General features: G+C 45.3%; 1 pseudogene; it reads left to right on the top strand.

Annotated features, from left to right (window-relative positions):
- The first annotated feature begins 868 nt into the window (after window positions 1-868).
- LOC141990253 (U2 spliceosomal RNA) lies at window positions 869-1,033 on the top strand (annotated as a pseudogene).
- Window positions 1,034-25,781: the final 24,748 nt, after the last annotated feature.

A 25,781-nucleotide genomic window follows, 5' to 3' on the forward strand; every position in this document is an offset into this window, starting at 1 on the left:
GGTGACAGTGGACGAGAAGCTGGAGATGAGTCAACAGTGTGCCCTTGTGGCCAAGAAGGCCAATGGCATTTTGGGATGTATAAGTAGGGGCATTGCCAGCAGATCGAGGGACGTGATCGTTCCCCTCTATTCGACATTGGTGAGGCCTCATCTGGAGTACTGTGTCCAGTTTTGGGCCCCACACTACAAGAAGGATGTGGAAAAATTGGAAAGAGTCCAGCGAAGGGCAACAAAAATGATTAGGGGACTGGAACACATGAGTTATAAGGAGAGGCTGAGGGAACTGGGGATGTTTAGTCTACAGAAGAGAAGAATGAGGGGGGATTTGATAGCTGCTTTCAACTACGTGAAAGGGGGTTCCAAAGAGGATGGCTCTAGACTGTTCTCAGTGGTAGCAGATGACAGAACAAGGAGTAATGGTCTCCAGTTGCAGTGGGGGAGATTTAGGTTGGATATTAGGAAAAACTTTTTCACTTGGAGGGTGGTGAAACACTGGAATGAGTTACCTAGGGAGGTGGTGGAATCTCCTTCCTTAGAAGTTTTTAAGGTCAGGCTTGACAAAGCCCTGGCTGGGATGATGTAATTGGGGATTGGTCCTGCTTTGAGCAGGGGGTTGGACTAGATGACCTCCTGAGGTCCCTTCCAACCCTGATATTCTATGATTCTATGATTCAAGCTCACAAAGAGCCTCGCCTATGACGCTCCTGATTAGGTGAGACGTCCAGCCCCACAGGAAGTTGTCTGAGCAGCTAGATGTATGCCTGGGTGCTGCTATGGACCCTGCCTTGTCTGTCTCTGTACTCCTGCCTCTCAGCCTGTTCCTGACTCTTGCCCTCCTCTTCGGAGACCCCCCCATCTGCTCCCAGTTCTTGCTTTCCTGCCTTGCTCTTGTCAGTTTAATATCTAATATGTTCTCTATCTGAGAACTTATATTAAATGGATTTTTGGAATAGGGAGATGGATTAGGAGCTTGCTCTGTCCACTCCACGCATCAGCATGGTATTGCAGTACTTCCGGGTATGGTGTCCCTCCCTCTGGGGAGAACATGCTGTTTAAAAAAAAAAGAAAAAAAACAGGTGTGTTGTGTGGCTGCGGGTCTTTTACTGGTAACTTTGGGGTCAGTTAGTCAATTTTCCAGGTCCCTGCTCTATGCCCTACCTTTGGTACTGACTCCGGCTCTGACCTTTGAATTGGCACCTGACTGACTCTGACTCTAGTTACAGGCTCCCAACTCTACCTCTTAGGCCTCAATGCCCAGGCCCTACAGCTACCATCTTGTCAATCTGGGGTTCGTTTCCCACCTACCATGCAGCCACCACAGCGGGGCATTTTTGGTGATGAGAGTGAAGGTTGCTCCGAATAAATAGTACCTCAGGATCTCGATGGCTCACTTTATCACCAGGCACTCCTTTTCAAGCACTGCATAGATGTTTTTCATGGGCAGGAGCTTTCTGCTCAACTATAATATGGGGTGCTCCCCATCCTCAAACTCCTGAGAGAGGATATCCCCTGCCCCCATGTGCAGGCATCAGTCTGTAGGATGGATTCCCAAGGAAAGTCCAGGCTACATAGTACTGGTACTGCAAAGATTCTCTTTATTTCCCCACCTGTGTCTTGGGAAGGGACACGCCCTCCCGCTGGGTGGGAGGCCCCTAATGAGCCCTCCGGGGCCTGTGGTGTGATGGCAAGGCGCATCTGCAAGACTTGTTCAGCCTGGAGGAGGAGGCGCTTAAAAGGAGAAACTTACCACTGGAAGGGGCGGTGAACAGGAAGAAGGCTGCCCCGCGTAGAGATGGAGGGTAACAGAGGCAGTCCAATGGAGGAAGAGAGCGCCTCGGGGACCCCCACTCCGGAGCTGCCCTGGCTGTCAGCAAAGCAATACACCCCAGCAAGACGGATAGGAGGTAAACCCGTGAAGGGGCACTAGATTTTGAGAGACTACGCTGATAAAGTCAAACATATAGGGTTGTCTGAGAGATTGGTGCTCGTTCCAGCCACCTCCTGAGTGTTGCCAAATGGGGTAGAAGAGAGGGTAAATGATGGACAGTGGGACATTGGGGACGGGGGCTATGGAGGCCTGCCCCCCACACATCTCGGTACACCTTTTGTGGTGCCTTTTTGTGCAGAATGTCCATCAAAGGGGCTGTGATTGTTGAGAAGCGGGGTATGAATCGTTAATACTAATCAGCCAGCCCCAGAAGGGATTTCACTGCTTAGTGGTGGGGACTGGTGAGTCTACCGGGGCCTTTACCTCGTCTGTCAGTGGCTTCATTCTCCCATTCCCCAGGGTGGATCTCAGGTATTTTGTTTCTGCTCAGACAGTCCGACATTTAGTGGGGTTGGCAGTGAGGCCTGCTTCCCTGAGGGCCTGGAGCACTGCTCCAACCCACTGGATATATTGTTCCCAGGTACTGGTACAAACCACTACTTCATCCAGCGAGGTCAGCGCGTCTGCCCAGTGGGATAGGAGTATTGTATCCACCTGTCTTTGAAATGGCGCTGGGGGCCCATGGAGACTGAAGGGTTTAGAATTGACAGAGGCCATAAGGTTTGGCAAATGAAGTCAGTTCCCTGGACTCCAGGGCTAACAGGGTTTGCTGACATCCCGTAGTGAGGTCTAACACTGTTATGAATTGTGCCTTCCCCAAGCCATCCAGGTTTTCATCAATCTGAGGCATGGGCGATGCATCAACTGTAGATACTGCATTCACTTTATGGAAGTCAATACAACCAAATTCTGTTGTCTGGTTTGAGGACCAGCATGACTGACTACTTCATTCACTATGGGACTCCTCAATTACCCCCAGTTGAAGCATGTTCTGTATTTTTTTTACAGTGTCTCTTAACTGCTCAGGTATCTGGAAGTGGCCCTGCCAGACAGAACTCCTGGGTTTAGGATGAATGTGGTGTTCAATCAGATGGGTTCTCCTGGAATGAAAACACCTGGAAAGTCCCTAACCAGCTCTCTGGCTTCCTCTTGTAGTGCCTGGGATAGATATTCCCCTAGGGGTACTTCTGTGGATGGCTCTGGGACCACCCTGGGGATCCTAAATCTAGTTCTTGTGGCTGGGTGAATAAAGAAAACCTCTCAGGCTTGCCATTATTTTAACAAGTTAATGTGGTATATCAGGGACCCCCTACCCTGCTGGCCCTTCCCCCACAATCCCTGGCACCCTACTCAGACTTGGCCCAGGTGTTAACCCCTTAGGGAAAGTGCAAATATATCCCCTGGCCTATTGAGGTCCCATCTCTCATAGACTCCGATGCAGGCGAGTTTGGCTTCTCGGGTTTTTCTGGTGACTCACAGTCAGATTTTGCTTCCAGAAAACTTTCCGCAAGGTGGATTGCCTCTTATACACGTGACTCAGTGGCGACAGACCTACTAGTGGGATCCAAGGAGTGGGATCTGACAGAACTGTTCTAAAGTTTGCCGCCCCAACTTTATTCACATCTTCCTTGACCTCTCTGTTTCCCTTTTTGCAGCCACTCACACTCTCCTGCTCAGCATCCTCGGGCTTTCACAGCTCCTTCCTCTTGTGCTTCTCCTACCAGTCTAGTCATTCTGCAAAGAGGAACTCGTGGAGGGTCTTTTCCTCTTCCCCTCTCCTGCTATGTAGGGGGATTCCATAGACCCCCATCCCTGTGACCCCTTACCCTCTTGCTCTCTCTTCTAGTACCTCTCCAAGACTATGACAGGGTTCAAAAAGAACTAGATATGTTCATGGAGGATAGGTCCATCAATGGCTATTAGCCAGGATGGGCAGGGGTGTTCCTAGCCTCTGTTTGCCAGAAGCTGGGAATGGGCGATGGGGGATGGATCACTTGATGATTCCCTGTTCTGTTCATTCCCTCTGGGGCACCTGGCATTGGCCCTGGAAGACAGTATACTGGGCTAGGTGGACCTTTGGTCTGACTCAGTATGGCCGTTCTTATGTTCCATCCAGTTCTGTCTCCCGGCTCATCTCCTCCTAAATGTCTCATCATTATTCCCCACTTCTTACTCCATGGTATTCCTAAAATCTGACTTTTCCCCCCTAAATACACGGCTAAAACACTTGCCCAAGTCCACATCATCACCCCCCCCATCTTGATAACTGTAACCTATTCCTCTCTTTTCTCCTTGGCATCTGCATCGGCCCCCATTCAAACACAGTTCTTAAGATCATCTCCCTAGTCTGTCCTGACCATGGCACCTCACCGTATTAATTGTCTGTTGGCTCAACAATCTAATTAAACAGAGTGGGAATAAGGCAAAATGATTTTTTTTTATATAAGCTTCTGAAATATTTGCAAACAACGCTGGCCCAGCTCTAGTTTTCTGTCCCTCTCCAGTGTATTTTTCGCAAGCTGCACAGGTGTTGAGCCACATGATACTTGTTCATCGTCTGTTATGAAACCAAATTTTCAGCAATCCTCCCTTAATGCGTCTGCAAAATTTATATTCACTTCATGTTTGATTGCTTAGAATCCACATTTGCATGGGCAGAACAGGCAACATACTCTTTTTAACATGAAAATTCACCAAATTTTTGTGGCTGGTCCACTAGAGGATAACAACCTACTAAAGTTGCCAGCTTATGTAGTTACTCCTTTAGCTGAGGTGGTAGAGGACAGTGCTTTAAACACACTGTTGGGGAGTCATTACATTTGTTTCCAAAATCTTGGAGGTGACCAGCAGTGTCAATTTTGTTTTGGTTGAGTTTATTAGAATGACATGCAAAATGCCCCCAGCTAATTGGGTAAGACAGGCATTTAGTACAGAATGGAAAATTGTAATGGGTGAGATGTGCGCCCCCAAGAGCAGCACCAGGGAACGTAGTGCCAGCAAAACATCATTTCTAAAGTGCTTCAAGTTTAAAAGGCACCCTCTCCACAGCTGGGTTTGAGGGACAGCAGAGAGATCCTGCTTTTACCGGCTCCTCCTTGCCCCTGGAGATCTGTGAGGCAGCTGCAGTCCATTCTGGCTGCTTAGCACCAGGCGTTCTTTCTGTTGATTTAGGATTTGTTGGGTTCAAATGCAAGCTGCCTAATTGAACAAGCTCATTCATTTTTGAGGCTATAGCAGCAAGTGGCATTGCTTGGAATTTTTAAAGAAACGTGTCTTGGCTTGATATTCTATTTAGGAATGGAGAGAAATTTGTTCTGAAGGCAGAACTCTTCAAAGGAAAGAGCTTGGAATCTACCTTGAGACAAAATGTAAATGCATAATTTAAGCAATAAGCATTTTGTTGTGTGTTGTTCTTTGAAGCTTGCTAAGATTCCCCAAGACAGGTGCTCCGTTAAAGCTTTGACATTGTGTTTCCCGCTAACTTCTTGGTAAACTTCATAGATGGGTTGCATCGTAAATGGGGAAGTTGGAGTCCTTCACAGAGACCTAGAAATCTCTCAGAAAAACTTTCATCCCAGAGTGATGCTAACTTGGAAGTTTTACGGAGCTTGCCATTGAGTCAGCCTTATTCACACATGTAATTGTGGCTCCACAGCGAAGGGTGGGACAATAGGCAGACAAACCTTTCATCTTTTTTCCCCTATCCTTAGCTCTCTTCCCCTCTTGTTCTCCCTTTTCTGTACTTCCCACTGTCTCCCACCCCATTGTTCAGCCTTTTTAGCAGAGCTGGTTGCATTGGTCATTGGTGGGGGATTTAGCCTTTGGTGGTGTATTTGTTGTGAACTCTCCTCATTACACAAAGTAAAACTATTTCCCCATGTTTATTCCCCCCCCGCCCCCGGCTGTTCCTCAGACGTTCTTGTCAACTGCTGGAAACGGCCCACCTTGATTATCACTACAAAAGGTTTTCCCCCCCGCTCTCCTGCTGGTAATAGCTCACGTTACCTGATCACTCTCGTTACGGTGTGTATGGTAACACCCATTGTTTCATGTTCTCTGTGCATATAAATCTCCCCACTGTATTTTCCACTGCATGCATCCGATGAAGTGAGCTGTAGCTCATGAAAGCTCATGCTCAAATAAATTTGTTAGTCTCTAAGGTGCCACATTATCCTCCATTTCTTTGAATATGTTTCTGGGATAGGAGCAGAGAACAATAAGGGCCACAGGAACTACGTGCTTCTAGTCAATAGGAAATAACCTTCTCAGAAGTCCCTCACTTTGTCTCCCATATTACACTTCCTGGTTCCCTCTAATAAATGGAGGACCAGGAGCTTTATGGTTTTAACGTAACATCAGATTTCCTTTCCTATGGAAAGTTAATATTGTAATATCCTTAGGAGATAAACCATTAAAATAGTTTAAGACTAAATTCAGATTTTCAACTTGAGCTAATGATTTGGACAAATAGTTTTGAACTTCTGGGTTATTCATGAGCTGTTCAATTTAGCTACTGGCTATTAGTTATATATGGGGTGTGATTGGTCACCTAAGTCACGTTATATTCTTTCTGATCTCTGACAGCCTGACGGAGTCTTTTCAAACAAACTAAGAATAGCAATGAGCAGTCAAATCCATGGACTCGTGAGGATGTGGGTACTTACTCATACAAAAAATACCCATTTGCCAACACCCATGGAAGCAAAAACCCTTGCTCAGAAATATTCACAAACCTTGAATAATGAATATCAGGAATAACAGTCAGTGTAGTTTGCCATTTGAAGCAAGGTTTCTAAAAGCTGTTGATCAGTATTTGACCAGCTCTACTTTTTACTCACTGTTAAATACTATGAGTAATATTGTCACAGGTCCCATCACTGCTCCTCATTCCAGTTTGTTGAGTCAAATATCAGGGGGTAGCTATGTTAGTCTGTAGCCACAAAAACAACAAGGAGTCCGGTGGCATCTTAAAGACTAACAGATTTATTTGAGCATAAGCTTTCATGGGTAAAAACCTCACTTCTTCAGATGCATGGAGTGAAAGTTACAGATGCAGACATAAATACTGATACATAAAGAGAAGGGAGTTACCTCACAAGTGGAGAACCAGTGTTGACAGGGCCAATTCGATCAGGGTGGATGTAGTCTACTCCCAACAGTAGATGAGGAGGTGTCAATTCCAGAAGAGGCAAAGCTGCTTCTGTAATGAACCAGCCACTCCCAGTCCCTATTGAAGCCCAAATTAATGGTGTTAAATTTGAAAATAAATTTTAGTTCTGCTGTTAATTTTTAGTTCTGCTAGAAATTCTTTCCAGCTTTCAAATCTCTTATTCATTTGGTCTTATTATTAATATAATCAGTAGAGCTGGTTGGGAACAAGAATCTTCATCTAGGGAATTCAAACATTTCCAGAAAAATAATAATTCCAAATCAGAACAAAAGGCCAAAATCTCAATATTTCCCATGAAATGAGAATTCCAAAAAAGAAAAAAATATTTGGGACCTTCAAATAGTTTCATTTTGACAATGTTCTAAAGTTTAATAGAATTTATATTGTATTAAAACATTAAATATATTATATATAAAATAGCAAAAGTATTTTAATATAATGCAGAAGTCTAAACAAAATCAAAACAATAAGGTCAAAATGAGGCGGTTTTACTTTACTGAAACAAAATGTTTCGACATTATCAAAATGATACATTTTGACATAAAAACAAAACGAGATACTCAGAACGATGCATTTTGACTTTTTCCCTTCAAAATTTGATGAAAGTGCAATTTGTGGTGGAAAATGGTTCTGTCACTTTTTTTCGACCAGCTCAAACCATGAGCAATGGTTGTTAAGCTGATATTCATTAAGCTGATAGCTGACATAGTACTTGACACTCCACAAGATGAAAAAAGACTTCTTCCCGGTGCAGAGGAGCAGGGACTGACACACCTAAACAAATCAGACACACCAGGCATTAATAGATGCAGAGGCAGATTCTATTTAAAGATGTCTCTTTTATGGTGCATGGGGAAGTATTTTCAGTGATGTGGGCTTCCTGGAAATAGTGAGTTTGGAGAAAGGGAAAAGAAGGGACATACTCCCATTATTTTCTCATTAATTATACACACCTTTGCTAATTGAATCTCAATTGGCTGTGAAGAGTTGTGTAAATCGACACAAGAGTCTATGGTGTATAGGCTATCTTCTGTTGCAATTGTCGTAATGGCCTAGATTTTCTTGTTGCTGTCTTTTCCCCTTCGTATGCACTGATGGAAAATGCTGCTTTCTCGTCACTTCCCCTGGATCTGGTGTTTAATTGTTGAGCTCATTGAACAAAAAGAAATTGTAGACTTTCAAAACTCCAGACATCAACAAAACCGTGTCACCCAGGATATTGCAGATCATTAGGGAGAGAAAATCAGTTCAGTTAAAATAAGAAACAACTTCATTTAAAGGGAGCATGTGGGGGAATGAGAATGGAAAACTCTGAATAACACCTTGACAGTGCAAAATATATGAGAAGCACTGCTTCCTATACAAGCTGCAGGTTGGAGACAAGCCATGCATTGCATGGGGAAGTGTGAAATCAGAGGGATGTGGCCTGAAAGATTTAAGTATACATTATTTCCTCACATACGTGCTTTTCTCTTGCCTTGTATTTGTGAGTACAGTCATGCAAGTGGAAGGGGTTGTTTTAAATGGAGGAGGTTGCTTGGGGGTTTAGACTGTGCAGACAGCATTGCAAATCTGGCAGTCAGTATTAAAACTCGGCGCTTATTTCCCAAATCTTTGTTACAGTTAGGAAGCAAAGATGTGATCATGACATGCTAATAGTGCTGTGAAGGTGAAGAACCAGGAAAGTGCAAAAAGACCATTACAGGTGTTGTTTTTCTCCTGAGATGAAAGGAAAATAGAATGGGAGAAGTGATTGCCTGCTGGTGAAATCTGACATCATTCATTGGGAAGATGCATCAAAGGCAAAAACAATGCTGCACTTTGGGAATGAAGATGTTGCAAAGATACTCTCATCGAGTGTTGGATCAGGAGAAGGTCTTGCACCCAGGATTTATGGGGGGAGGGGTAGCTCAGGGGTTTGAGCATTGGCCTGCTAAACCCAGGGTTGTGAGTTCAATCCTTGAGGGGGGCATTTAGGGATCTGGGTCAAAAATTGGGGATTGGCCCTGCTTTGAGCAGGGGTTTGGACTAGATGACCTCCTGAGGTTCCCTTTCAACCCTGGTATTCTATGATTCTGTGAAAGAGGAAGGAAGTCTTGGTGGATTTGTAGTTCTGGAAATGTAGTGAGCATCCTCATAGTGAAACATGGATGTGACATCTGAGCACACACAAACCAGAAGGGATTCAGATTAAGCTTCAGATTAAATGCCTGTGAAAAAGCCATAAAATCACAGAGAAAGAGAATGAAGATGGAAACCATCCTGTAGGAGCATTAGCCTTTCTTCTCAACTTCCATACTCCACCATAAATGTAAGACTTGTGACTGAACAGAAAAAGGCCATCAGGTCATACAACAAACATGATTTTTACCAACATAGTAAATTCTAAGAATAGGTTTTCCCTCAAGGCAAAATATTGTAGGCAGCGTGTATTCAGAGGTAAGAAGGTGTGAGGTAAAGCTTTTGAAACAACCAATAATTTATATCTCAGGAGAGTGAATAGAGAATAAAGAAATGATGCTTTTCAAGTGTGCTTTTCAAGAAAAGGAGTGGCTTCTGCATGACACGGTGCTGTTCTGAACAGGCAGGCTGACCATTGCCACATGGAAGCAGGGTGTGCAGGAGAGGAGAGGGACTCTGTCCTAGGAAGCCATGACTCTGAAAAAGATTTGGGCGTTATAGATGCTAATCAGCTGCATACGAGCTCCCAGTGCTCCACAGTGGCCAAAAGAGCGAATGCGATCCTGAGCTGCTTAACCAGAGGAATCCCAAGTACAGCAGTTATTTTACCTCTGTCTTTGGCACTGATGTGACCACTGTTAGAATCCTGTGTCCAGTTCTGGTGTCCACAATTTGAGAAGGATGTTGATAAGTTGCAGAGGGTTCAGAGAAGAGCCACGAGAATGATTAAAGGGTTAGAAAACAAGCCTGACAGTGGTAGATTGAAAGACTCAATCTATGTAGCTTAACAAAGGTTATGTCTAAACTACAAGCTAGGGTGTACACATGCTTCCGCAGGATCTCATTGCACTGGAAACTGGTGGGCAATAGTGGGTGACTGAACTGGTTGGCCCCTACCTGTGCTACTCTGCTGTTTGTACTCATTCTAGCTCGGTGAGCGTGTGTGCGTGAGCTGGGAACACACATCCCTAACCTGTAGTATAGATGTAGCTAAAAGGAAGGTTAATGAGTGACTTGATCAGTCAGTAAGTACCTACATGGAGAGCAAGTATTTGATAATGGGCTCTTCAATCTAGCCGAAAAAAAATATAAAAAAGATCCAATGCCTGGAAGTTTAAGCTAGACAAATTCAGACTGGAAGTCAGATGTACATTTTTAACAGTGAGTAATTAACCATTGGGATGATTTACCAAGGGTCATGGTGGATTCTCCATCACTGAGTATTTTTAAATCAAGGCTGGATGTTTTTTTCTAACAGCTCTGCTCTAGGAATTATTGTGGGGCAGTTCTCTGGACTGTGCGATACAGGAGATAATCACAATGGCCTCTTCTGGCCTTGGAATCTATGAATGCTGGAGAATGAACCTTTGTAAGGTCTGAGAATATTTGGTTTGGGTTTTATTAAATGAGAAAAGCAGAATCTAAGTTAATCTAATGTTTGTCCTGCTCCTTGCTTTAGCTGTGCGAGGGAGAGAGCTGCTCCTGCAGTGTTTCTGATCTGCTGCTGTGGTGGGGTGAGGCCCTGGCAGCTCGAACGCCCACACAGGCTAGCTGAGGGGCTCTAAAGGAGAGCAGAGTAGCTCACTCCCAGGCAGCCAGTGGAGAAGCAGATATCTGCTCTAAAGCTCTGCACCAGGAGCACTATGGGAGGCCCAGTGCTGGGGCCCCTGAATATTGGCGGCCGACCTGACCTACTGAGGGGAAAGGACATTTGCAAGGTTGGAGACTTCTTCTTTGCTTTGTGTTGGGCACAAGCCTTTGCTTTCCCCCCTTGCACAGAAAGACCAGAAGGAAGTGATCCAGTGAGGCAATTGCCTTGCACTCGACGGCAGGGCTAAGCCACCTGCCTACCTTTGGCTGCCGGATTGGAACCGGGTGGAGAGGGTGGGCTCTACCTGCTCCCCAATGGGCATGGAGGTAAAAAGTCCATCCCTGATACCAGCCAGTCATGGCTAGGAAGACCCTACACACCAAAGAGTTCCCACTCTGGGACTTTGGCCGACTGAAGCCTGAAGCCCCTTGCTGGGCAGCAGAATTAGCCCTTTTTTGGAGGGCCAAGCCACAGGACGGGACAGACCACCACTGGGTTGGAGTGGCTATCAACAGGGGGCGCCACGACAGAAGAGCGCCTCACCCAACCGGGGGACGGTGCCCGTAGGGAACAGGCCCCTTCACGGCTGGGAACCGAGACGTGCTGGAAATCTGCTGTTCTCCGAAGTGATCCAGCCTGATTTTCTGCAGCGGCCTGTGTCAAAGGGGAAAGTTGGAGTTTCCTGTCAGGGTGTCAGTCGTGCTCTAGTCCCCCTTGTGCACTGCAGGTATTACCCTAGTGGGTAACAGAGTGCTCCGGGGAATTGTAATCACTGAGCTGTGAGCGGATGCCCACAGAGGGTGTTCGTGGCTAGGCTGACGGGGGGACAGCAGCCTCTCGAGGACCATTCAGCTAGTGTCCCTGAGAGTGGCCCTTGGACTCCCCTAAGTTATACTGAGAGGTAGTTCGGCCCTGGTCAGAAAGCTAGCCAGACAGTTTCACCTCTGACCCAACCCCTTAGTCCAGCACTGGATGCTGCTTGGACAGACCCAGAGAACTGGCTCAGTATGCACCATGTGTTTAAACCAAACACCCTAAATTCACCCTTGCTACACACACACACACACACTGGAAGAAAGTTTATATCCAAACTTTACAGCTTCAAGTCATTGCTAACCTCCTATCAAAACAGTTACTAAAATCCCCTGTTAAATACAGTGTTGTGACTACTGTCAATAAGTGGGTAATTCATATTTATCTACATATGTGTTTCACCTAATTCCCAAACCATCTCACTACCCCATTTCCAGATCATTGATGACACTGGATTTGCACAGCAGAGACAGACCAAAGTGCTACAAGACTGGGATGGGAAGAATAATGAAGAAAGATTAGGCATATCTGGTGTTTATAGCTCGGGGGGAGGGGGGAACTTAAGCAGGAGTTCCTGGAGCTATACAGGATCCTGAAAATAAAAGAACAGATTGTAATGAATGAATAAACTGTTTAAAACACTAATTCAGATTCAGGAGGCCATTGCTCCAGCTGAGGATACCAGCAAGGATGACAAAATGTTCATAGCAATTGTTTCTGTGTTTTACAATTTTATTTCTGAAGGTAGCAAACAGAAGGTAGCAACACACTGCAAGAGAACCGGGACATGGAGCGATTGTTACAGAAATATGTTCATGAAAATCCACTCACCGAGGGAATTTTTTAAGAACATCTGAGGTTGACTTCATTTGTTAAAAGAAAGAAGAAAAAACAGTGAATTCTATCAACAGGGATCAAAGAGCAACAAACTCTGGAGTTGAGCATTAAATATTCCGGATTCAGTGTATATAATGGATGGTGCCTGGAGAAAGTATGAAAATGTTTGTATTGGTTAATCCAGTACATTTTTCTACAGCAAGGATATCTCAGGTGTTGCTGAGCAAAGGAACTGGACGGTTGTGCCACTAAGCAGCTATGAAAAATCATGCTGAAGTCAAAATAACTTAGCAGTGGATCCCATTTATGAAACATCTCAATATTACCAACTCCCAGAACGGGGATAGACTTGTACTGTAGTCACACTTACAAAATATCCACTGGTTTGAGGGATACTATTGGTTCCAGCAGCATTCCAACAGAGTAGGGAGTCTCTCTCAAACTGGTAGAAAATTTTGTGTTGGAAGAAACTTTTAAGTGTGACCAGCCTATAGGGAAAGCAAAGATCCCATTACATTTGTTCAAAGAAGCCTGTAGCAGCATTTCCCTGTGTTTCAGCGTGATCCATTCTTTTTCGCTTCTCTGAGGGTCAATAACTTCTCAGTCATAAATTGTGTTTGGAATTCAGATGACAGATACATCGTAAGAATTTAGAAGTTTTCCCTGTAATTCTTTCCAGCGTGTAGCATAATTATGTACAGGGATATTAACTGATAGTCAGTCCCCCAGAAATGAAATCTTCTAAGTACCCCCATAGAGTCCAAAGAAGAGTGTCTCCGTTATTGTTATCATTCAATTTTCAAAGCCAGAAAGCATTCCAAATGTATGCACCCCTCCAGAATGCTAGGAAAAAGAGCTCTAGGGGCTTATTGGCAACTTGTAACTGGATTTTTTTTAAGGTAGGTGTTGTCAGGTAGTTTGCAGGGAGTTTGTTGACCTTGCCCCCTCTCTTGTTACAGGCTGTGGGACCTAGGGAAGGACAAGTGACCTAGTGGATAGGGAACTTCATTTGGACTCAGGAGATTTGAATTGAATTCCTGGCTAAGGCACAGAATTCCCACATGACCCTGGGCAGGTTACTTCATCTACTCTGTGCTTCAGTTCCCCACCTGTAAACTACGGATAGCACAACGGTGGTGGCATAAGGACAGAATCCATCCATGACTGTGAGGTGTTCAGACAACACATCAACGAGGGCCAGGTAAGTATCTATATCAATATGCTTGCATTCAGTTTTTCTCAGCCACTGTCAGTTTGTAGACGTTTGTTGGGCTCCAGTGTTTTCTTAACTTTCCATATTTGGCTAGGGCTGATATTTGCATCTCATTTGGGTCCAAAACGTACATGGAGACAAACAATGGAAACTTGTCCAAAGACAACGGTTCTCCTCATTCTCTCCTCCCATCTGGGTGCGCAAGGTGTGAGTAGAAGGTTACCGAGAACCCCCAAACAGGGTGGAGGAGTGTGGTCTTGACCAGTTCTTTGCATTCTATGGAGAATCTGGAGCCCTTGGGTTTCCCTCATGAGGAAAAACATATCTAATGGAATCAAGTTAAACAAAATGTATAAGTGCTGAACTGTGTTTGCTCACTGCCTTCCCGTGGTCTGCTTCTATCTGAATAGCCAAAGGGATATTGCAGGAGGTCACCACAGAACAGAAGAGAGGCCTCATGGTCCCTGGATTGGCTGCCCTATCTGAGAGCCTCTAGCAGTCCCCTGAGCATACCCCTTTCAAGTGCTAGGCCTGCACCTCCACTTCTCTTTAGGGTGGGGCTGTGTGGCCCAACCACTCCCTGACTGGGCCTCCAGATTGTGCACCTCCCTGAAAGCCGACTGTGGTACCTGGCAGGCCTAATGGACTTGGCATGTGCCAAAGTTTCCCTCCAAAAGCCTGTGGACAGTGACCGTGAGCAGTGACTCAAGAGCAGCTGCTCCAGCACAGCCTGGTTTACTCTGCCAAAAGTTGCACAGTGCCGAGAGAAGTGGATTTAAAAGAACAGAGACCTGCACGCGTACTGCCTGGCCCAGGCTTGGCATCCTCCTTCTGCCCCGTGTAGACCTGACTTAGCCCTGATGCTCCTCCAGTTCTGCCTGGTCACCCACTTACAGCCTTTTTGCTGCAGACCCGTTGCCCCAGTCAGTCTCTGTGTCAGCCTGCAGTAGCTCACCACTTTGCCCCTCCCTCCTTCTCTGTAGGGCAGCTCCTTAAACATACCAGTGTCTTTTGCTCTCTGTATACTCAGCCTTAGCGGACAGCCCTGTCACTAGGGCTGGTGTTGAGTCCTCCCTCTAAAAAGCTACAAATGTGGCTATTGTGTGTGAGGGTGTGTTAAGGGTCTTTATCTAGGCCATCGGTATACTGCTCCTGCCTGGTGTCTTTCATGCCCCCTTTTGATGTAACTGCATCTGGCAGTGGTAGTCCTGCCTGCTTTCCACCTCTGGGCTTGGACTGCAGCTCTAATGTATGTTGTGTACACGTACGGCTTGGACTTTCACAATTGTTTACATTTCTCTTATTGAACACTTAATATTGAATTGACCTAAGATGTATTTCCAGGGTAGCCCTGTTTGGACCCAAATTTGATGCACAACTGTCAGGGTTCCCTCCCCTCTCTGAACTCAAGGGTGCAGATTTCGGGACCTGCATGAAAGACCCCCCCCTAAGCTTATTTCTACCAGCTTAGGCTAAAACTTCCCCAAGGCACAAATTTGTTGCCCTTGGAGGGTATGCTGCCACCATCAAGTGATTTAACAAAGAATTAGGGAAGGGACTACTTGGAGTTCCTATTCTCCCAAAATATCTTCCCAAGCCCTTACACCCCCTTTCCTGGGGAGGCTTGAGAATAATATCCGGACCAACTGGTTACAAAGTGATCACAGACCCAAACCCTTGGGTCTTAGGACAATAGAGAAACCAGTCACGTTCTTAAAAGAAGGAATTCATTTTAATAAAAGGTAAAAATCACCTCTGTAAAATCAGGATGGAAAATAACTTTACAGGGTAACAAAAGATTCAAAAACACAGCAGAATTTCCTCTAGGCTTAGTTTCAAAGTTACAAAAACCGAAATAAACCTCCCTCCAGCAAAGGAAAAATTCACAAGCAGAACAAAAGATAATCTAACACGCCTTGCCTGGCTTTTACTTACAATTTTTGTAATATGAGAGACTTTTAGGATGGTTTATAGGAGAAGGAGTTTTCTGACCTGATGCTTCTCTGCTTCCCAAGAAAACACACACAAACAAAGCAGACCCCACCCCCGCCCCCAAGATTTGAAAGTATCTTCTTTCCCCATTGGTCCTTTCGGTGAGGTGCCAACCAGGTTATTTAGAATCATAGAATCATAGAATATCAGGGTTGGAAGGGACCTCAGGAGGTCATCTAGTCCAACCCCCTGCTCAAAGCAGGACCAATCCCCAATTAAATCATCCCAGCCAGGTCTTTGTCAAGCCTGACCTTAAAAACTTCTAAGGAAGGAGATTCTACCACCTCCCTAGGTAACGCATTCCAGTGTTTCACCACCCTCCTAGTGAAAAAGTTTTTCCTAATATCCAACCTAAACCTCCCCCACTGCAACTTGAGACCATTACTCCTTGTCCTGTCATCTTCTACCACTGAGAATAGTCTAGAACCATCCTCTTTGGAACCACCTCTCAGGTAGTTGAAAGCAGCTATCAAATCCCCCCTCATTCTTCTCTTCTGCAGACTAAACAATCCCAGTTCCCTCAGCCTCTCCTCATAAGTCATGTGTTCCAGACCCCTAATCATTTTTGTTGCCCTTCGCTGGACTCTCTCCAATTTATCCACATCCTTCTTGTAGTGTGGGGCCCAAAACTGGACACAGTACTCCAGATGAGGCCTCACCAATATCGAATAGAGGGGAACGATCACGTCCCTCGATCTGCTCGCTATGCCCCTACTTATACATCCCAAAATGCCATTGGCCCTCTTGGCAACAAGGGCACACTGCTGACTCATATCCAGCTTCTCGTCCACTGTCACCCCTAGGTCCTTTTCGGCAGAACTGCTGCCGAGCCATTCGGTCCCTAGTCTGTAGCTGTGCATTGGGTTCTTCCGTCCTAAGTGCAGGACCCTGCACTTATCCTTATTGAACCTCATCAGGTTTCTTTTGGCCCAATCCTCCAATATGTCTAGGTCCCTCTGTATCCTATCTCTGCCCTCCAACGTATCTACCACTCCTCCCAGTTTAGTATCATCCGCAAATTTGCTGAGAGTGCAATCCACACCATCCTCCAGATCATTTATGAAGATATTGAACAAAACCGGCCCCAGGACCGACCCCGGGGCACTCCACTTGACACCGGCTGCCAACTAGACATGGAGCCAACATGTCTATTGATCACTACCCATTGAGCCCGACAATCTAGCCAACTTTCTACCCACCTTATAGTACATTCATCCAGCCCATACTTCTTTAACTTGCTGACAAGAATACTGTGGGAGACCGTGTCAAAAGCTTTGCTAAAGTCAAGAAACAATACATCCACTGCTTTCCCTTCATCCACAGAATCAGTAATCTCATCATAGAAGGCGATTAGATTAGTCAGGCATGACCTTCCCTTGGTGAATCCATGCTGACTGTTCCTGATCACTTTCCTCTCGTGTAAGTGCTTCAGGATTGATTCCTTGAGGACCTGCTCCATGATTTTTCCGGGGACTGAGGTGAGGCTGACTGGCCTGTAGTTCCCAGGATCCTCCTTCTTCCCTTTTTTAAAGATTGGCACTACATTAGCCTTTTTCCAGTCATCTGGGACTTCCCCCGTTCGCCACGAGTTTTCAAAGATAATGGCCAATGGCTCTGCAATCACATCCGCCAATTCCTTTAGCACTCTCGGATGCAACTCGTCCGGCCCCATGGACTTGTGCACGTCCAGCTTTTCTAAATAGTCCCTAACCACCTCTTTCTCCACAGAGGGCTGGCCATCTACTCCCCATGTTGCGATGCCCAGCGCAGCAGTCTTGGAGCTGTCCTTGTTAGTGAAGACAGAGGCAAAAAAAGCATTGAGCACATTAGCTTTTTCCACATCCTCTGTCACTAGGTTGCCTCCCTCATTCAGTACGGGGCCCACACTTTCCTTGGCTTTCTTCTTGTTGCCAACATACCTGAAGAAACCCTTCTTGTTACTCTTGACATCTCTTGCTAGCTGCAGCTCCAGGTGCGATTTGGCCCTCCTGATTTCATTCCTACATGCCCGAGCAACATTTTTATACTCTTCCCTGGTCATATGTCCAACCTTCCACTTCTTGTGAGCTTCTTTTTTATGTTTAAGATCTGCTAGGATTTCACCATTAAGCCAAGCTGGTCGCCTGCCATATTTACTATTCTTTCGACTCATCGGGATGGTTTGTCCCTGTAACCTCAACAGGGATTCCTTGAAATACAGCCAGCTCTCCTGGACTCCTTTCCCCTTCACGTTAGTCCCCCAGGGGATCCTACCCATCTGCTCCCTGAGGGAGTCCAAGTCTGCTTTCCTGAAGTCCAGGGTCCGTATCCTGCTGCTTACCTTTCTTCCCTGTGTCAGGATCCTGAACTCAACCATCTCATGGTCACTGCCTCCCAGATTCCCATCCACTTTTGCTTCCCCCACTAATTCTTCCCTGTTTGTGAGCAGCAGGTCAAGAAAAGCTCCCCCCCAGTTGGCTCGTCTAGCACTTGCACCAGGAAATTGTCCCCTACGCTTTCCAAAAACTTCCTGGATTGTCTATGCACCGCTGTATTGCTCTCCCAGCAAATATCAGGAAAATTAAAGTCACCCATGAGAACCAGGGCGTGCGATCTAGTAGCTTCTGCGAGTTGCCGGAAGAAAGCCTCATCCACCTCATCCCCCTGGTCCGGTGGTCTATAGCAGACTCCCACCACTACATCACTCTTATTACTCACACTTCTAAACTTAATCCAGAGACACTCAGGTTTTTCTGCAGTTTCGTATCGGAGCTCTGAGCAGTCATACTGTTCCCTTACATACAGTGCTACTCCCCCACCTTTTCTGCCCTGCCTGTCCTTCCTGAACAGTTTATAACCATCCATGACAGTACTTTGAGCTTCTTAACCCCTTACAGGTAAAGGGTTTAGCTGTATGGTAATGACAACAACCATAGCAGGGCAGTAATGCCTGTAAATGAAAACAAGCTGCTGAACACATTTTTTGACAAAGGGAAGGCTAGGAGGAGATAGCTGCTGATAATCAGATCTTTAGGTTAAACTGCAATGTGTGTTCATTGATACTCCATTTCCTGAAGCTGTAGGGCATGTCTCGATAGGTCATACAGACTTGATCAAAATGTTAAAGTTGTCTGGTGCTAATTTTATGAATGTTTTAAACAAGTGAAATGCAAGCTACTAGACTGTGTAGTCCAGACGAATGCCTGATAAACGAAGGGCCAGATTCCAATACTTTTACTTGCGCTGAACAGCACCTTTCTCCAGAAGTAGTTCCACGGACATGAGACCACTCCTAGAGGAAGGGTATCAGAATCTCACATAAAATGGGGTTTATATTGGCAAGTCGATTGGGTAAAATGTACGGGTGGGAGCCTGGTGCTTCCAATGTTTTGTACACTTACATTTGAGCTATTGATAATTTTAACCCAACGTCAAAAGGATCACATATTTGATCCTAAGCAGCTATGATAATGGATTGCTTTAAAAGAAATAACTCATTGGTTTTAGCTCTATATACCAGTGTATCGTAGGTCTCCCTGAGTGGCCTATAATTTATGAGTTCCTTAAACGGTCAGAATTTACGGAAGCTAAAGGACTGCCTGGGGTAAAAGCCTTGCTATGAAAGTCTCAGACTTAACTTCCATTAAACTGAGTAAATTATATATGTACTCCACAGATGCAGCAATACCTAGCAGGCACGAAAGGCAGCCATTACTCATAACTTCTCTGCCGTTAGTAATTTGTGTTTGAATTTTAACATGTAAACACAGGCTTTTGTTTCTTTCCATAGTTTCCTGTTTAATAGAATAGCATTCTGATTGATAAGAATGTGCAAAAAAAATTACACAGCATCTACCACTTAAAAATGCTGCGGTCCAAATTCTGCCTTGACTTTATGCCCTTTGTAAGCCCCTTGAACGTCTTGTTTGCCTAGGGGTGAATCAAGACAGAACATGTGCTTCCATGACCACTGACTAATGAACATTGTAAGTCACTATTTTAAACATTTAAGAAGACCTTAGTATAGTAACTTACTTTTCAAAATACCTCAGTTTTACAGCTAGTGATATGAAAAAAAAATTGTTTGGAAGAATCGTGGTGCACAGATTTCACTCACGAGCAAGGATATGCTGGTACATTGTGTGACTCAGTTCGGGCGCACGGTGTGTATATCCGTGTTGTAACTTCAATCTGATGTGATCTGAGCTTGCCAAAGTATTACACTGAGGTTGATAATACAATCCCTATCTTACCCGTAGAGCAGCGATGTTGCAGCTACTGTTGTGGTATTACCACTTACTGGTAACTGATGTAAATAATGTACTGCCAGCCCCCGTGCGGCTTCTCTTCCGCTGAGCTGAGCCCTTTGCGGAAGACGTCGTTTCATTTCAACTCTTTGAACTCTGTGCAGTTTGCTAAGCAAACGTTTCAGCCTACAAAGCAGCCAGTCATATTTCCCTTAACAATAGCACTGGTTTCTCCCGTGAACTGTTCACACGCCATAACCTGAAGATGAAAAGAATATTGTTCATCTGTGTGTCTTTCGGGGTAATTCTGAGTTGAATGACTGCTAAACTGGTGCTGTTCTGGGTGGGGAGTTGGTGGGCATGGCGGGAACTGACCACACCTAGTGAGTCTGTGCAATTCTCTCAAAAAATCAAGATCCCACGTTCTTCTCTTGTTTAGGTGTAATTTGAAAAGCCCTTATCCAGCAAATGCTGCAGCAGGTTGTGGGAACTACTCATGTGAGTAAAATTACACACAAGCTTCGGTGTCTGCAAAATGAGGGCCAGAGTGAGAATATAATATAGACTTAACATGGCTTCACAGCCTATGAGTATTATAAACCATTGTCTTGGGGAAGATCTCAGAGCAGATACTCAGCTAGTGTCAATTCTCATAGCTCTGTTGATTTCAATGGACCATCACAATCAAAGGTTCCAGAGTCCCGGTTCAGTGACAATTCTTCTTCCCCAAGAGCTGCCCCGTCTCTGCTCAGGCTGCCTGACAGTTCACTTCAATGTCTGGCTGTGCTGGGATGTAATCCCAGCCTTGCTCCCTGGCTCTGAGAATTCAGCTTGGATCCAGGAGAACTCCACAATGTCCCCACCTGTCCCTTTTCCTCCTCCCTGATTCCTGGGCCTGCAGGGTCACGGAGGCTCAGACAGTTTGACTATTTTTGGTGAACAGACTTTCCAGGAAGAGCAGGTTAGGTCTACAGTAGTCACTGCCCCCGCCCCCAAACCCGGGATCCCTGCTGCCCTTCCCTGCACACCTGGGGTCCCCGCTGCTGCTTGTGCCCAGCATCTGGGGGCAGCCGCAGACCCCCAGGCACAGAAGCAGCAGAGCCCCGTGTGCGGGGATGACAGCCGGGACCCCCAGCTGCAGTGTAGCCTGATCTAGGGTGCACTAATGGTATTAATTTAATTGATCAATTTAATTTCTATTTTAATTTAATTTTAATTAATTAATAATAATAATAATATAATATTATTACTGGAGCAGCGAACTGCGGCCAGTGGGAGCCGCGATCGGCTGAACCTGTGGAGGTGGCTGGTAAACAAACCGGCCCGGCCCGCCAGGGGCTTTCCCTGAACAAGCGGCGCCCCTAATTTGGGAACCACTGCTGTAGAAGCACATATCCAAACGCTTGTAGCCCTTCAGAAATGCTACTTACTTTCTTTTAAACCCATACTGATGTGTTTGAAGTCATTTCCCAAAGGGTAGAGGACTTAAAAAACCAGGCCCGTGTATCCAGTGTACAGTCTGCTCTCAATGACCTATTGCACACAATGGAGAGATGCAGTATCCCAGAATGGATAAAGGAATTTGATGATGTTGAACTGGAACAAAGACAAAAGGCATCCTTGGAGAGGGTGTGGTGGTGATACATGAAGATGGTTGAGTTTTTGCTTCCCTCACTTCATGCTGTCAGGACTGGTCGTTTGAATATGCACCTCGTAGCACTGGAAGACTTCATGAAATCCTTTTTTGCTTTAGATTTAACCAGCTCTTCTGCAATGACTGCCTGATATCTCACTGAAATCAAAGGTGTAGAAAAGTCCAACCTTGCCATAGCGAATGAATTTCAGAGAGAAAATTGGGTTGTTTTAAGGTTGCCAGTTCCCTTCTGTTCACTTGGTTCAGATAAAGGCCTAGAACAAAAAGACAACAGTGAAAGTTTTGGTGAGAGAGATTGTTGATCATAACACAGCATCCAAATGCTCTTTACCAGTTTTTCTTGAAAATCCCAGACTGCCATCGAATTTTGAATGAAACATTAAGCCTGCCTGGGATAACCACATGCTCTCCACACTGCAAGTGTGTATCCAACAGCCTGACTTGTATGAAGATGTGTGAGTGCCATGCTTACAAGGATCTGGGTGACCATCCGTGATGCCCTAGAGAGAGATGACACTGACAATGACTTTGATGAAAAATGTTTTCAGACCTACACATGAAGGCTAACTTCCCCAGGATCACCAAAGATCATATCTATTCAGGGGACACCATCACAGGGCCTAATCACATCAGCCACACTATCAGAGGCTCGTTCACCTGCACATCTACCAATGTGATATATGCCATCATGTGCCAGCAATGCCCCTCTGCCATGTACATTGGCCAAATTAGACAGTCTCTACGTAAAAGAATAAATGGACACAAATCAGACATCAAGAATTATAACATTCAAAAACCAGTCGGAGAACACTTCAATCTCTCTGGTCACTCGATTACAGACCTAAAAGTGGCAATTCTTCAACAAAAAAACTTCAAAAACAGACTCCAAGGAGAGACTGCTGAATTGGAATTAATTTGCAAACTGGATACAATTAACTTAGGCTTGGATAGAGGCTGGGAGTGGATGTGTCATTACACAAAGTAAAACTATTTCCCCATGTTTATTTCCCCCCACCACCCCCCACTGTTCCTCAGATGTTCTTGTCAACTGCTGGAAATGGCCCACCTTGATTATCACTACAAAAGGTCCCCCCACCCCGGTCTCCTGCTGGTAATAGCTCACCTTACCTGATCACTCTGGTTACAGTGTGTATGGTGACATCCATTGTTTCATGTTCTCTATGGATATAAATCTCCCCACTGTATTTTCCACTGAATGCATCCGATGAAGTGAGCTGTAGCTCATGAAAGCTTATGCTCAAATAAATTTGTTAGTCTCAAAGGTGCCACAAGTACTCCTGTTCTTTTTGCAAAGATCAATGTATTTTTTGTTAGTAATGCACCTCTGTGTTAAACTATCATTTTGAGAACACTGATTTTTAAACATTTTCTCATATATATAGCTACATCACTATTCAAAGTGTGTCATGTTTGGTACCATTGTGTTCATGGGAGAAAGGGCTCTCGAATCAGATCCAACAATGTCAAATCAATGGCCACCCTCAAGGCTCAATTCTTTAACCGATATGGTTCGGTGTGTACCTCAGTGACCTGCCAGCTATACCTTCGCACAAGTTTATCCATGCCAATGACATCTGCAGCATCTACCAAGCTCAGTCCTTCCCAGAAACGGATGAGGTCTTGAATTATGGTATGAAGCTCATGGCAGACTATTGTAGTCAATGGCACCTGCAGACGAGCTTCTTTAAAACCTTTTCTAGTGTATTCCATCTGCATAATGCAAATGCAAGCCACAAGTTAAACATTTTCCTTTACAGCCAATGCCTGCAGCATGATCCAGACACAGTTTACCCCGGCATGACATTGGATAGGTCATTTAATGCACCGCAACCACTCGAGGAAGATGGCAGCCAAATTCAGCACTCGGAAAAACCTGCTCCAAAAATTGGCCTATTCAACCTGGGGTGCAAGTGCCTGGGTACTTAGATCATCAGCCCTGGCCCTCTGCTATTCAACAGCAAAGTACTGTGCTCCTGTCTGGTGTCGCTTGTCTCACACAAGGCTGGTTAAAAAAGCTACATGTGTTGTTACCAGGACTTAATGGGCAGCTCTGTTGCCATGGCTACTGATACTTAGCAACATAGCTCCACCTCATATTCACCGTGAACAGGCTTCTCTCACACTGCTGGCTAAGATCCATAAGAATAGTGACCTACAGCTCACCCATCTTCTAGGTGCCCTTTGTGCTCATTTATGCCACCAGAGAACATGACAGTGGAATCTGCTTGGTGCAACGAGTGGTCAGTGATGACAATCATTAATCACTCTCTTGTCACTGTCCACCAGGTTTTGATCCGCCAAGGCGCCTGTGGTGATCTCTGAACTGGTTTCGAAAAGGATAGGGCAACTCTGAGACCAATCTCTTTAAATGGGTTTTTTTCTAATGACCCGCGATGCAGCTGTGGTCAACTTCAGACTGTCGCATATCATTGTCGAGAGCCCTTGACTTGTTTTGACGGCGGGCTTCTGACTCTCCACCTGGCTGATGACGGTGCCATTAAATGGCTGGACACATTGCATATATGCTGATGATGATCAAATTTTCCACCAACTGGAGGACCTGGAGCTATATGTTGTGGGGCTGGGAGAGGGACAGCAAGAGAACGCCTTCCCACTCTGCAGAGGGTGACCCTATTGCAATTATGATTCTGTAGATTTTTAAGACTCAAACGACACCTCCGTTACCTTGCTATCACTAAGTTGCCCACGAAATGAGATCTCACTACCTTACGCTCCCAGACTAACTGACCAGTTATGTGGTCTGACATTCCACGCAGTGATCTGTGTTTAGGGTGGTGGTATCTGGGAACATCAGACCTCCTCAAGGGGATTTACCCTCATGTCCCTGTGTTGGAATCTTAAATGTGATTTCTCATTTTCATGCCCATACGAGATCTAACCATCCCCTCCTGTTGGCTGGGTCTAGTCACATAATTCAAAACTAATACTTAACATCTCCCTAGCACTTTACATTTCCAAAGTGATGGGCAAGCACTTGCCAAGACTTGCCACCCCAAGTTGTAATTAATTTTTAATTTGCAAAATGAAGACAGTCCTTGCTCCAAAGAATTTACTGATGAAGGCCCTGCTGCTTAACTTTAACCATGTGGATACTCCCATTGATGTGAGAGACCATTCACACGGTGTGTCAGATCCTAGGGAGCGCCCCCTTTTTGGTTACCCCCTGGGACTGCTGTGAGCAGAATCCTAGACTCTGTGCTCTTGATCTCTGGGATTTTTACAAGCTCCTGGGGCCTGAACTGAGTCCAGCCACTGCCCCAATCTCAGAGTCCCTAGACACACTCTCAGAGCACAGATCTTCTATCTGGCATCCCCTCCAAATGCTGGAGCCCTCTGTCCATCTCCCTAGCCCCTCTGGGTGCAGCATGGACCCTTCAGACTCCCTGGAACTTAAACACATCCTTCTCCCAGAACTCTACCCAAGGGTGTGACACAGCTGGTGACAGTTCCGCTCTCTTGGGGGCATGTAGCATCTGGGAAGCAGCTAACATACAGAGAGACACTTTGACCAGAGTCTAACACATTTATGCTCTTTTTAAATTAATCACATAAAAGCACAGGACCATACAGATCACACAAAACAATAAACACTGAATGCATGTCCCTGCCTCAGTTTCCTCACAATGTGAGGGCATTCTCTGGGCTGGGGTCCAAGTATTTTGCGTTCTCCAGATTTCTTGGGGGCATCTGGGCTCAGGAAAGTGGGCCGCCCAGTCACATGAGGCCACGACAATGCTGGGTAGGTAGGAGAAAATGGCCCCCAAGCAGACCAGCTTCTGCCCTTTTAAAACCTTCAGCCCCCTGTGTCCAGTGATCGTTTTTTTACTCTTTATTTTTGGCTTTTTACTCTGATTTTTGCAGTTTTTGAATGACCTCCTTAGCATGTGCTTTACTAGTTTTTCATAATACAGGGCTTGACTGCTAAAATAGGTGTTGCCAATCTTGTGTGAGAAGGTGTGTTGCTTTCCCACACTGAACATTCTGTTTCAGCAAAAGAGTGAGCAACAGAATTTTTACCCAAACGTGTTTAGAGTTAGTTTGCGTGTGAGAGCAATTAAACTTTTGTTAAATATTTGAAAGCACTAACTTTAATAACCAATACTTTTTTAACATAACACAAAAGAAAGTCGTACAAAATTAAAACAAAATGAAGTTTAAATCCAGGTTTATGCAAACACTTTGAGGGTATTTAACTTTCATGACACTTGGATGTGCTTGGGATACAAAGGTAGAA

The sequence above is a fragment of the Natator depressus genome, chromosome 6 (genome assembly GCF_965152275.1).
Source record: "Natator depressus isolate rNatDep1 chromosome 6, rNatDep2.hap1, whole genome shotgun sequence".
Lineage (NCBI taxonomy): Eukaryota > Metazoa > Chordata > Testudines > Cheloniidae > Natator > Natator depressus.